At 42.5% G+C, this 13,134-nt stretch overlaps 1 long non-coding RNA gene across 1 annotated transcript in view; it reads right to left on the reverse strand.

Annotated features, from left to right (window-relative positions):
- LOC108582123 overlaps positions 1-11,852 on the reverse strand; it is an 18,575-nt gene extending 6,723 nt beyond the window's left edge. Inside the window, exons 1-2 of the long non-coding RNA XR_002517339.2 lie at positions 10,765-11,852; positions 929-997 (exon numbers count right to left, since the gene is read on the reverse strand). This is a non-coding gene — a long non-coding RNA (uncharacterized LOC108582123). The remainder of the gene's footprint in view (positions 1-928; positions 998-10,764) is intronic.
- Between the last annotated feature and the right edge of the window lie 1,282 nt (positions 11,853-13,134).

Below are 13,134 nucleotides of genomic sequence, written 5' to 3' on the forward strand. Positions count from 1 at the left end.
GGAGGGAGGGAGGGAACCGGTGTGGTGGCTCATGCCTATAATCCCAGTACTTCAGAAGGCTAAGGTGGGCAGATCACTTGAGGCCTGGAGTTTACAGATCATTTGAGGCCAGGAGTTTGAGACCAGCCTGGCCAACAAGATGAAAACCCATCTCTACTGAAAATACAAAAATTAACTGGGTGTGGTGGTGCATGCCTGTAATCCCAGCTACTTGGGCGGCTGAGGCTGGAGAATTGAGTTAACCCGGGAGACAGAGGTTGCAGCGAGCCAAGATCGTGCCACTGCACTCTAGCCTGGGTGACAAAGTAAGACTCCAAAGGAAGGGAGGAAGGGAGAAGGGAGGAAAAGAGGAAAAGTGGGGAAGGGGGGTAAGCGGGAAGGGAGGGAGGGAGGGAGGGAGAGAAAGGAAGGGAGGGAGAAAGGAAGGAAGGGAGGAAGAGAGGGAGGGAGACAGGGAGGGACAGATGAATTTGCATGTAACCCGGCATGTTCATCTTTCTATTTTATATTATGTACCTTTGCAAAAATAGAATTTGCCAGCCAGGATTAGCCCTGTGGATTAGGTTGTTTGAAATCACTGTTCCTGCAGTGAGGGCCCATAGCTGATGTGCCAAAAAAAGGGTGAGACAGTTATCTCCGGAAGAATTATGCAGGGCTGCACAAAGAAGAGCCAGTTCCTTCCTGCACCCCCTGGTGAGGAGCTCTCTATTCCCAGGCAGGGCAGTGGCTACCTGCTTGACCAGCCTTTACAAAGGTGCTAGTATTTCACACCCTGATCCCTGAGTATACACAGTGAAGAACACTTGTCATTGGGGTCTTATCTGTTAAGTTTGCTTCTAAGTGAGAATCCTTGGTTATTAAGCACCTGTTTCCCCATCTTAAATTCCTGCACTAAGTCTTCTCAATTTCTTGTTATTGTAAATCTTACCTTCCTAGGGTTTGTGGTCTGCTTCACAGTGCTCTTTTTGCAGGATGGGAGTAAAAAGAAGCCTGTTCCCTACCAGAGAATAAAGATGCTCCATTAGTGACATAAAATCAAAATTATAGACCCTGAATAAAAACATCACATAGGCCAGGCACGGTGGTTCATGCCTGTAGTCCCAGCACTTTGGGAGGCCAAGGAGGGCAGATTACTTGAGGCCAGGAGTTTGAGACCAGCCTGGCCAATATAGCGAAATCCCATCTCTACTAAAATTACAAAAAATTAGCCAGGCATGGTGGCACAGGCCTGTAGTCCCAGCTTCTCAAGAGGCTGAGGTAGAAGAATCACTTGAACCCAGAAGGCAAAGGTTTCAGTGAGCCAAGATCACACCACTGCAGTCCAGCCTGGGTGACAGAGCGAGACGCTGTCTCCAAAATCAAATCTCATAAACCACACCAGGTCCTTCTTACTTGCAAGAAATGTATCAGTGGTATTCTCCTACCCTGAAACATACAGGTAATATCTAGGTAAAGTTTAATAGTAATAATAATAATAATAATTAGTAGTAGTAGTAGCAATAGAAGTTGTCATCATAATCAATAATAATAGTAATATTAATATTAATAGCAAGGATTTTTTTTGTTTTCTTCACATAAGTCACAGCCAACAAAGCAAGTAATCAGTTTTGGCAAATGGGTACCTCCTACAAGTTTTCAAGGGTTTCAATGAAATGGAATGTTGTTTAATAAACAGCAGAATGTTTAATCATAAATTACACACACTGTAGACAAAAAGCCTCCTGGGCTTCTCCCTGGCACCTCCAAATCTGAAGTCAGGCAGGTCTTACAATCATAACTGATATGGTTTGGCTGTGTCCCCACTCAAATCTCATCTTGAATTGTAGCTCCCCAAATCCCCACATGTCATGGATGTCATGGGAGGTACCTGGTGGGAGGCAATTGAATCATGGGGGCAGGTCTTTCCTGTGCTGTTCTCATGGTAGTGAATAAGTCTCATGAGATTTGATGGTTTTATAAAGGGAGTTCCCCTGCACAAGCTCTCTCTTGCCTGCCTCCATGTAGGACGTGCCTTTGCTCCTCATTCACCTTCTGCCATGATTGTGAGGCCTCCCCAGCCATGTGGTACTGTGAATCAATTAAACCTCTTTCCTTTATAAATTGCCCAGTCTCGGGTATGTGTTTATTAGCAGCATGAGAACAGACTAATACAATAACCATAGTAGTAACTGCCATTTATTAAGTGCTTTCTCTATGCCAAGAACTATGCTAACAGTGTTACAAACTTTATCTCACTTCATCTTCAGAACAACCCAGTGGGGTAGGTATTTTATAGATGATGAAACTTAGGCTAAAAAGGTAAAGTAATTTACCAAGATCACATGCTCGTAATTGGTACCACTAAGAGATTCAACCCATTGCACCATGCCTGGATCTTAAGAAAACCTGTTTCTAACCACTATTCCTCCATATGAAGCAAAAGGAGGAGTAAACTTGAAATCCCAAGGCTGGCTTCTAGTTCTCCTTCTTCCTCTTGTCCTCTGGAGCTGCAGGGGTTGTTGTGTATCTCTGAATCTCAGTTTCCTCAGCGTAAAATGAGGCTAGGCCTCCTGCCCTGCATATGTCATAAGGTTGTCACAGTGACTGAATGAGTATGAGGGGGTCTAGAAGAGACCTCTAGGGGCTGAAAAGCAAACAAAAAAGCCTTGATGCCATGGCTCACACCAGTAACTCCAGTGCTTTGGGAGGCCAAGCTGGGAGGATCGCTTGAGGCCGGAGTTCAAGACCAACCTGGACAGCATAAAAAGACCCTGTCTCTAAAAACCAAGTTTTAAAAATTAGGCAGGTGTGTTGGTGCATGCCTGTAGTCCCAGCAAGGCTGAAGCAGGAGGATCCCTTGGAACCCAGGAGTCCAAGGCTACAGTGTGTTGGGGGCCGCACCGGGGGTGGTGGAGAATGAAAGAACACACACAAAGACAAAGACACACAGAGAACATGGCGGCCGCACTCAGAGCCTCCGCCTCACTTTATTTATACTCCATAAACCTCACGTCAGCAGAAAGAATGCAATGCAAAACAAACTTTCTTTTCCCACATGTAACCTTCTACTCAGTACCTTGTTTCTATATTCTTTCTTATCTACCCGCCTTCTTGGCGCCTACGGGAGTTCATTAAAAGTTCAGTTGGAGATACTGTCCTTGAGCCCTATCTATTCTCAGCATACTGTTTTCAAAGGCCCCTGCATTTCCCCCCTTTTAATTTTGTTTTGCCTCAATCCTAAAAAGGTAGCCCATATTTATTCCTGTGTTTTCTTTTGTTTTTGGTGGCGACGGAGGGAGCATCAAATCACCAAAAGAAGTAGACCCAAACCAAGTGCCCAAAGCAATATACTTCCAGAGATTGTAGAAATCCATGTCTTCATCTGGGTCCATGAGTTAAAGGCAGCAAGGCACTGACCCAGCTCCTGAAGGGTTACAGTTCCGGACAACACATGTAATTGTTGTTGAAATGCTTCGGAAATGTTCTGAGTGAGCTCTTGGATGTCCAAACTAATATTTTTATGGCCTACTAATAATTTTCGGATTACAGTCCAATTTTGAGAGATGTTAAAAGGCACAGGCGTTACACAAAATTGAGTGGAATTCCAATCACATTGTAATGTTACTCGAGTACTGAGTACAGTGAGCTGATCTCCAAGCCATGTCAACGCTTGTTCCATGTTGTCCAATCTTTTAGCAAGTTGAGAATCAATGTTTCATTGTTGAAGCCATAACCGGTGAGATTGTTCGTGCCATTGCTGCATAAATTCAGCATTTTGTATGCTTTGACGAAGAGCGAGTCCTGCTATGGCTGCAGTGGAGACGATGGCGACAAGGCTCATCACCAAGGCAATTATAAGTCCAAGTGCACGGAGGGTTCGCTGGAGAGAAGTCCAAATATAAGTCTCAAGAGGTGATGCCCCCCATGGTCGCGTAAGGTTAACAGGTAGTCAAATTTCCTTACGAGCCCTGAGGATATAAATATCCCCAGTAAAGTTGTGCCACCAGGAATGATTGAGGCAAGACAAAAATGTACACATATCTGTACAATTAACAATCCCCGTAAAATTATCCCATGTCAAATTTCCTGCTAATAATAGGTAGGGCTCACAGACACAAGCAATAATATATCAGGAGGTATTCCGATATAATTGAATATGAAAGGAGTTATTCGGGTTAGAAAGATTAAGGGGCATATTCCCCACAAAAGTGCTAATGGCATCGCCTGCAACTAACAACTTCCAAAAATAACTCTGTACTTCAGGCCTCCTTCACGCCATACCAAGGTTTCATTACTGTTAGCAGCAATACTTTTATTTACCCGGTGCCATTTCAAAGGTATGTGACTAAATTTTATTTGAAAATCACCGTGCACACTTCAATCAGTTATTTGCATCCCATTGTATTCTAATAAAATCCGGGGTTTAGTTCCCCGACATTGTTGTCACTCCAGCACCTCAATATTAGGAGAAACCTCTAGAATAGGACAAAAAAGTAAAGAACTAAGAATAGTTTCATTACTATATACAGTATGATTATATTAAAAACTTCTAGTTACAATAATAACAGTATTAGCAGCCACATGACTATGATTATAACAAACAGCCCAAGCTTCATGCGATTTTCGGAGACAATGAGGACTATTTCCCATACATATTGGAAGTCCTTCCACTCCAAATTGGTATGTGCTGATTATAATTGCTGTTTTTCGTTCTATGTTGTCCTTGTCCATATAGGGGGACGGCATCCAAGTAATGTTATTGGTGAAAACCTTAATTTTCGCCTCCTCCCAGGCAACTCTCTGATACAAGGGTGGAAAGGGAATATAAGTCCAATATTCACACAAAGCCTCACTAAGAGAAATAAGTCCCCCGCCGAGGCACATCTAACAAAGGAAGAAATGCATGCTGAATCCAGTTTTCTTTTCAACAGGGTTTCAATCATCTTGTAGGAAACCACTCAGGTCCACTCCCTGTAAGGACAAGAGCATAGCCCCGTCCCTGTTTTAGAACTTGCCCTTGAACATACTTACCTTCTTCATTAGGATACCAAACCTTTAAACTGTCAGCAGGGACTATCACCGAGGGAGTTGAGGAAAGATAGGTTACGACAGCAGAGTCTTGCAATTGTCTCCATTGATTCAAAAAATAATTAAGGTAAAAAGAACCTTCAAAATAAAAAAAAATAAGGTAGAAAGGTTAACCTTCAAAAAAATCTGGTTTTTTGGGGGGGTTCATTTCCCCGTTTTTGTTTTAATAGTTGAGTTTTTAAAGTTAAATTTGTGCATTCAATGATGGCTTGACCTTGACTGTTGCCCGGGATCCCGGTGATATGTTGAATATTGTATTGCTGTAAGAAAACTTGTAATTTATGAGAGACATAGGCAGGGGCATTATCAGTTTTAAGTATAAAAGGAATGCCCATAATGGCAAAACAAGTTAAGAGATGTGTAATAACAGAATCAGCTTTCTCAGATGGCAACAGAGTGGCCCATTGAAAATGAGAAAAAGTATCAATGGTATGATGAACATACTTTAATCGTCCAAAAGAAGGAATATGTATAACATCCATTTGTCAAATTTGATTAACTTGAGTACCTCTCAGGTTAACTCCAGGATGGAAGGATGGAATGCTCAAAGGAGCACAGAAAGGACAAGCTCGAATGAGAGAACAAGCTTATTTACGAGTTAAATGAAACCGTCGTTGAAGGCCAGAACTATTAGTGTGATGTAGAGCATGTTCTTGTTCTGCAGCTTGCAAGTGGCCAATTAGAAGTGAATCAATCTGAGTATTTTCATGAACTAATGGTCCAGGCAGTTGAGAATGAGAACGAAGATGAGTGATGAATAAAGGAGCTCGACGTTGGCTCAAAGTAAAGGATAACAAAGAAAAGAATTTTTGAAGAGAAGAAGTAGCACAAAGAGGTAAAGTGGCCGAGAAGTATAAGAAGTAACATAAACGGTGTATTGAGAATCACTAACAATGTTACAACCAGTAGTAGGGAAATCAAGTAAGATCATTAGAACAGCAAACAATTCTCCCTGTTGTACCGAGGGATAAGGATAAACTGTAACTCAAGATTGATGAAGCTTTTTGCCAAGAATCAGAAGTTGCAAGAAGATAAGTGATTTGACTATGAGTGAACTGAGAGATAATTAAGGAAGGATTTCCTCCCCAAAGTTGTCGACAGTGATACCGTCCTTTGATGATTAGTTTAGCTAAACGATCGATATAAGTAGCCAAGTGTTTAGATGTTTTATTGGACAAAAAGATCCATAGTTAGAAATGGCAGCTTTCATTTCTTTTTAAAAATTTAATTTGTAAGGCATTAAATTGGACATTATTGCCACCATTTGAAAACTAAGCATTAGGAGCAAAAGAAGCACAAATAATTGGAAACAGATCCAGTTCCTTAAAAAATTTTTTTTTAATTAAAAGTATATATAATATATAATAATACTCATATCCCCAAATATAAAGAATCTCAACATATTAATAAGAAAAGGCAAATAACCCAACCAAAAGTAGCAGAACAAAGAAATGACAATAAACCTATACGTCTAACATCATTACTCACTAGGAAATATGTATATTAATACCAAATTGAGAATCATTACATACACAATACAATGGTTAAAATTTAAAAACACAGAAAATATCAAGAGGTAGTTAATGTGTTAAGCAACTCGAATACTCAACTTCTGTTTGGAGTGTAAATTGGTGGAACCTATGCACTCCTATAACATAACAATTTCCTAGCTGGGGTTATTAATACTATATTAATATTAATAGTTAATATTAATGTGTTTATTTATTGACTATTGAAATACTCATAATATTTTAACAAACAATAAGATATACATATACACTGGTTTTAACATATTAAACAGGTGTTTAGTATAAATTTAAAGTATGTCTGATGTGAACAGGGCTTCAACTTTGCCAAACAAAGGCAAAGATAAGGAAGCCGGGGGATTGGAGGCTCTGGAAAATCCTCTTTTAACAGGGCAGAAGAAAAAGAAACAGGGAAAGCTCGCAAAGGTGAATTAGAAGAATATATCTGTAATATTTGTTGAAGCATTTCCATAATACACTGCATGTCAGAATTTCCCTTAGAAGAAGGAAGAGCTGGCTTTTTCTCTTCTCCCCCTTTTGCTACCCTGGCACAAATGGGCTCCATTTCAGATTTATTTTATTTTATTTTATTTTTCCAAATCCTCAGATACCTTTCCTCCTGTGGCTACATTACCACACTTCGAATCAGTCTCAAGTAACTCTAATGTCTGAATGATAGAGTTACACAAGGTCCACAATTTTAGAGGCATAATATCCCCTAACTGGAGAGCTCTAAGCAGAGTTTTTACTACCTGTAACCATTCTCTGCGATTCAGCTGCACTTTAGTCTGATACTGAAACCAGTAACATTGTTGTTCAACATGGGCAAACAATCACTTCAAAGTCTTTTTCTTTCACTTCTACTCCCATAGACAGCAACAGTCCTTGAAACAGCCATAAATATTCTGAGGCCAGAGAGATGGAATTCCCATAATGAAAGCTTAAGAAGGTTCCCCTTAACAATATCTGAGCCTTACCCGCTCCTAGGGGGTTCCCCTTCTTGTTCTCCCCTACTCACCCGTGCTGACCCTGCTTGCTGCGCCACTTGTTGGGGGCCGCACCGGGGGTGGTGGAGAATGAAAGAACACACACAAAGACAAAGACACACAGAGAACATGGCGGCCGCACTCAGAGCCTCCGCCTCACTTTATTTATACTCCATAAACCTCACGTCAGCAGAAAGAATGCAATGCAAAACAAACTTTCTTTTCCCACATGTAACCTTCTACTCAGTACCTTGTTTCTATATTCTTTCTTATCTACCCGCCTTCTTGGCGCCTACGGGAGTTCATTAAAAGTTCAGTTGGAGATACTGTCCTTGAGCCCTATCTATTCTCAGCATACTGTTTTCAAAGGCCCCTGCAACAGTGAGCTATGATTGCACCACTGCACTCCAGACTGGGTGACAGAGATCTTGTCTCTAGAAAACTAAATAAATAAAAATAAAAAATAAGACAAGGTCTGAAGGCAGGCACCAAGTCTGCCTGGCATCCGCAGTATTTTGCCCTCAGTTAATGTTTATTGAAGTAATCATGCATCTGAAAGTGCTTAGAAAGCTGTAGAGCATCATAAAGTATGAGGTTCATGAATCCCCGCAGTCTGTGGCCACCTCGGGTGAGGTCTGGCTCTGCTGCTAAAGCCTCCCCAGGGTATCTAGAGAATTCATCTCTAAGGTGCATAAACCTCAGACTTCTAAGCACTAGAAATGAACACCACTCCATTATCCAGTCTACAGATTTCAGTAGCGAACCATAAGCATGCTGACCGGCCACTTGCTAAAGGATCGCTCAGTTTATCAAGCTTTATGATGAAAGGGTCTATTCTGCATTCCTTACCCTCCTCAAGGCACCCCCATTATTCCCAAGGCCCAGCACACAGCATTAACACCTCCACTGGGTTGGCAGTAATAACATTCTAGTGTTTCTCCTCAGCAAAGATTTGCTCAGAAATAAAAAAGACAAGAATATATTTCCCTAATGGCAAATGCAGCAACTCGGATCGAGACTGTTATTCTAAGTGAAGTATCTCAGGAATGGAAAACCAAACATCGTATGTTCTCACTCATAGGTGGGAGTTAAGCTATAAGGACACAAAGGCATAAGAATGATATAATAGACTATGGGGATTTAAGGGGAAGGGTGGGAGGGGTGAGGGATAAAAGACTACACACTGGGTACAGTGTACACTGTTTAGGTGATGGTGCACCAAAATCTCAGAAATCATCACTAAAGAACTTATCTATGTAACCAAACACCACCTGTTCCCCAAAAACCACTGAAATAATAATAATAATAAACTACACAAAAAGGAATGTCTTTCCCCTCAGAGAGAAACGTCCTGGAAGGGGAGGCATCAAACGCCACTCCATGGGGGTGAGTAAACCCTGTGGGGTTGAGATCAGCCCCACCGCAGCCTACAAAAATGCTATGTGTAATCAGAGTTTCCACATCCCGATTTATGAAATGGCTCCATTAAATAGGCTCCCAGTTGGCATTTCTGCACACACTATGGGGTGTGCAGAACAGGCTCCTGCTCCAAGGCATGCTCAGCACTGCCCCATGGGGGTATGGCGGTCATCCCACACCGCTGCCAACCTCCATCAGGTCAAGAGAACAGAGAGATAGGGGGAAATGCAAGAAACTGAGATAACCCCCCTACCCACACACACACACACACACACAAATATATTCCACAGCCAGAACAGTCATACCTGGCCATCACAATATGCAAGATGCCCCATCTCCAGGATCCAGGTGAAATCCTCCCCTATCCCCTAAAAACAGCTCTTAATTTCCCTGTCACTGAAACAGAAGCAGAGCTGGGGAAGTGGGTGGAGCCATCTGGCTTTATACCTATATCTCCTAAAAAAAACAAAAACAAAAACAAAAAAAACAGAGGGGGGCTGGGAAGGGCTTACAAGGAAAGAGTGTGTCACTGTAGCACTGCCTAGAGACAGATTTTCTGGCGGGGATGATGCGATGATGGCAGAGGGTAGGAAAATGTGCTGCAAAGTTTACAATCTGCCCCATCTGTTCAGCGCTGTTCTGTCCGTGGCAGGCGCCGAATGGCTTATCGGCTCTTGCCGTGCAGACACATGCAGGGGCCAGGCTGTCTGGGGAAGCCTACAGAGACATGGAGGGCCAGCACCACTGCCTGGGGCATGCAGAGGGTTTGCAGAGCCCAACCCCAAAGGCAGAAAGCCCATGACTCTTCATGGCATAAGAATGACTCTTCATGGCAGCCCTTTTGCTTTGAGATCTAGGAACCTTTCATCTCTAGCATTTCTGGAGCTGCAGGGGTTGTTGTGTATCTCTGAATCTCAGTTTCCTCAGCGTAAAATGAGGCTAGGCCTCCTGCCCTGCATATGTCATAAGGTTGTCACAGTGACTGAATGAGTAAGAGGGGGTCTAGAAGAGACCTCTAGGGGCTGAAAAGCAAACAAAAAAGCCTCGATGCCATGGCTCACACCAGTAACTCCAGTGCTTTGGGAGGCCAAGCTGGGAGGATCGCTTGAGGCTGGAGTTCAAGACCAGAGCTAGGCTTTGAAAACACAAGGATGAATAAGATGCAATATCGGTCTTCTAGGGTTCATAGTCTTGTGGGAAGCCCATAGATGTGGCCCAATGGTAGCACCTGGAGTTGACTATGAAGTCAGCAAGGTAAGTTGAGCTGTGAAGGGCTTTATGTGCCAAGCCAAAGCGCGTGGATATTTTTTTTTTTTTTTTTTTTTTTTTGAGTCAGAGTCTCACTTTGTCACCAGGCTGGAGTGCAGTGGCACAATCTCAGCTCACTGCAACCTCCACCTCCCAATTCAAGCAATTCTCCTGCCTCAGCCTCTCAAGTAGCTGGGACTACAGGCACGCGCCACCATGCCTAGCTAATTTTTGTATTTTTAGTAGAGATGGGGTTTCACCACGTTGGCCAGGATGGTATCAATCTCTTGACCTCATGATCCGCCCACCTCAGCCTCCCAAAGTGCTGGGATTACAGGGGTGAGCCACCGCACCCAGGTAGTGCATGGATTTTTTTTCTCTACATTTGTGGGTCATAAAACACAATCCAGAGGGTACAAGAAGAAAATACTAAAATGTTTATATATTTATTTTTATACAATTAAATACATAATAAGCTAAGTTTTATTAATATTCACTCTAAGCAACGATCTTCATACCTTCACTTGGTCCACTCATCAGTGACCACAAGTCACAGGGTCTTGAGTGATCCTGGGGGAAGAGTGGGCATCCCACAACATGGATGGGTTGACAGTGGCGATTCCACTTCTCAGCTCTCATTCAGCATGATGTGGCCTATTATATAGACACGCCTGGGTAAGTGGGACTACAGAGAAGATTCAGCGTTTAACTATCCCCAAAGTGGGCAAGAGGCTTAAATTTTTTTCTAAAAAGAAACTGTGGGCTGAAGAAATAATGCAAAATAAGACAAACAGCAAGAAAGAGGCAGACCTGACAAGTTGTTAGCCACATTTCAGGGGCAAACAAGACAATATAATCAGATCTCACGAGCCAGCCAAAAAGTTTTCAAATTACCAAAAGACTATTTGAAACATGGCTTGGCGCATGCTGTTGCTAATGAGGAATCTAACCCTAAGTGTAATTGTGCTCAAGATATTATTAGCTGACAACAGTAATGAAACCATTGCAGTTAACAAGACATTTTAAAATACTGCTTTCATTTTCTTTATCATGTTTTTTGAGTTAATATTTGTGTATACTTTACAATGAGCATAATATATTGGTACAGTAATGCATGTATAAAAGTACAAATAAATGAGCATACATCTGCTGGGAGTGCGTACTCAACACTTTTCACTGCTAAAGAGTGGTAATCAAATTGATGCAACTGTAAATAGCCTAGACCCCCACCCAGACCCTCCTGTTCTTGGCTTTCACCTTCCAGGAGCAGTAGGAAAAACACTAAAAACATTAAAAGTGGGCACTGCCTACTAAAACTTTGTCAAAGATAATTCCAAAGAGTAAGACCTGCTGGTTTAACCACTCTTTCTTCCTAGTCATAGCCATGTGCCAGAGAGGACCATGTACCCAGCTAAATCTCAGCTCTGCAACTCACCAAGATATGGGGCAATTCAAGTCACTTCTCTGGCCTAGGCTCCACACATGCAAAATAAAGGAGTGTGAGGTGGTATGGGAGGCAGAGAAGGGGCTTCTATTTTAATGGGGGTTTTGTTGTTGTTGTTTGTTTTTTGAGACAGGGTCTCACTCTCACCAAGGCTGGAATGCAGTGGCATGATCACGACTCACTGCAGCCTCAACCTCCCTGCCACCACACTCTCCCAAGTGGCTGGGACTACAGGCTCGCACCACCACACCCAGTTACTTTTTGTATTTTTCATAGAGACAGGGTTTTGCCATATTGCTAAGGCTGTTCTTGAACTCCTGGCCTCAAGTGATGCGCCCACCTCAGCCTCCCAAAGTGCTGGGATTACAGGCGTGAGCCATTATGCCCAGCTTATTTTAATGTTAATTCTTTATTTTAATATGTATTTGAAAAATAGTAATTTTCCATTTATGATGGTGGTCTTTTTTAAATCCACTTATGTAAGTTTTACAGGAGTAGATATTAAAATACTAAGCAAATAATATAGCTAGTGTGCAGATTTAGATGTCAAAAACTGGGGGCTGGAGTCTAACTGTGGACTCAGAAACCCTGGCTGGATGATATTTATCTAGTGCCCAGGTCTGAAACTCTATGATTATTTTTAACCTGTACGCATATAAACTAAACTATTGTAAGGTCCTTATAGGAAACAATAGGACTTAGACAAGTATGTTCCAGTTCAGTTCAGGTAGATCATGTTATCCTTCTTGGCCCTTGGCCCCTGATTTAAGATGAACAAATGCAAATCAAAAGATGAATGAAATAGCTTTTTGTGGTGACAGCTTCTGCTGCTGTTGGAGATGAGGTTTGAAGGAGAGGGGTGTTTGTTGCTTTAATAAAGAAAGCTCTCTGCCTTGCCGTTGTGGGAGTCTAAAACTACTGTAGAAAGAAATGTCCAAATACCAGCAAAGGGAGGGAAGGAACATGAGCCTCAGGCCCTGTCCCTCACCCAGACGCCCTCTCCCGGCAGAAATGTGCGGGTTTGGTGCCCCCTGCTGGCCCTTTTCTGACAAAGACGGACACCCAACCACGGAGGGCCTGGGAGGGCCACTGCATAATGAGCCTCTCAATGGTCGTGTGAGTGCACAGTCTTGCAAAAATGCACCTGAAACAACAGCAATGCATAAGGCATGATTGTTAAGAAAACAGATCCCGTGAAGTGGCTCTGTGTCTCCTCCTTCCTGCCACTATATTGAATTAATGTGTAACTTGAATAGACAACAGCAGAACCCAGGGGAAAATTCGAAAGGCCTCTTCTCATCACTGCTTCTGTCCTCAGCCAGATGGTTCCCCGTGTTCTCCAGGTGTACTAAGAACACAGTTAGCTTTTGCAACAGCCCTTACATGCATCTGAACTGAGGCTGGGAAGCGAAGCTCGGGCATTGCAATCATTTCCTCAAGAAAC

This window comes from Papio anubis, chromosome 1 (genome assembly GCF_008728515.1).
Source record: "Papio anubis isolate 15944 chromosome 1, Panubis1.0, whole genome shotgun sequence".
Taxonomy (NCBI): Eukaryota; Metazoa; Chordata; class Mammalia; order Primates; family Cercopithecidae; genus Papio; species Papio anubis.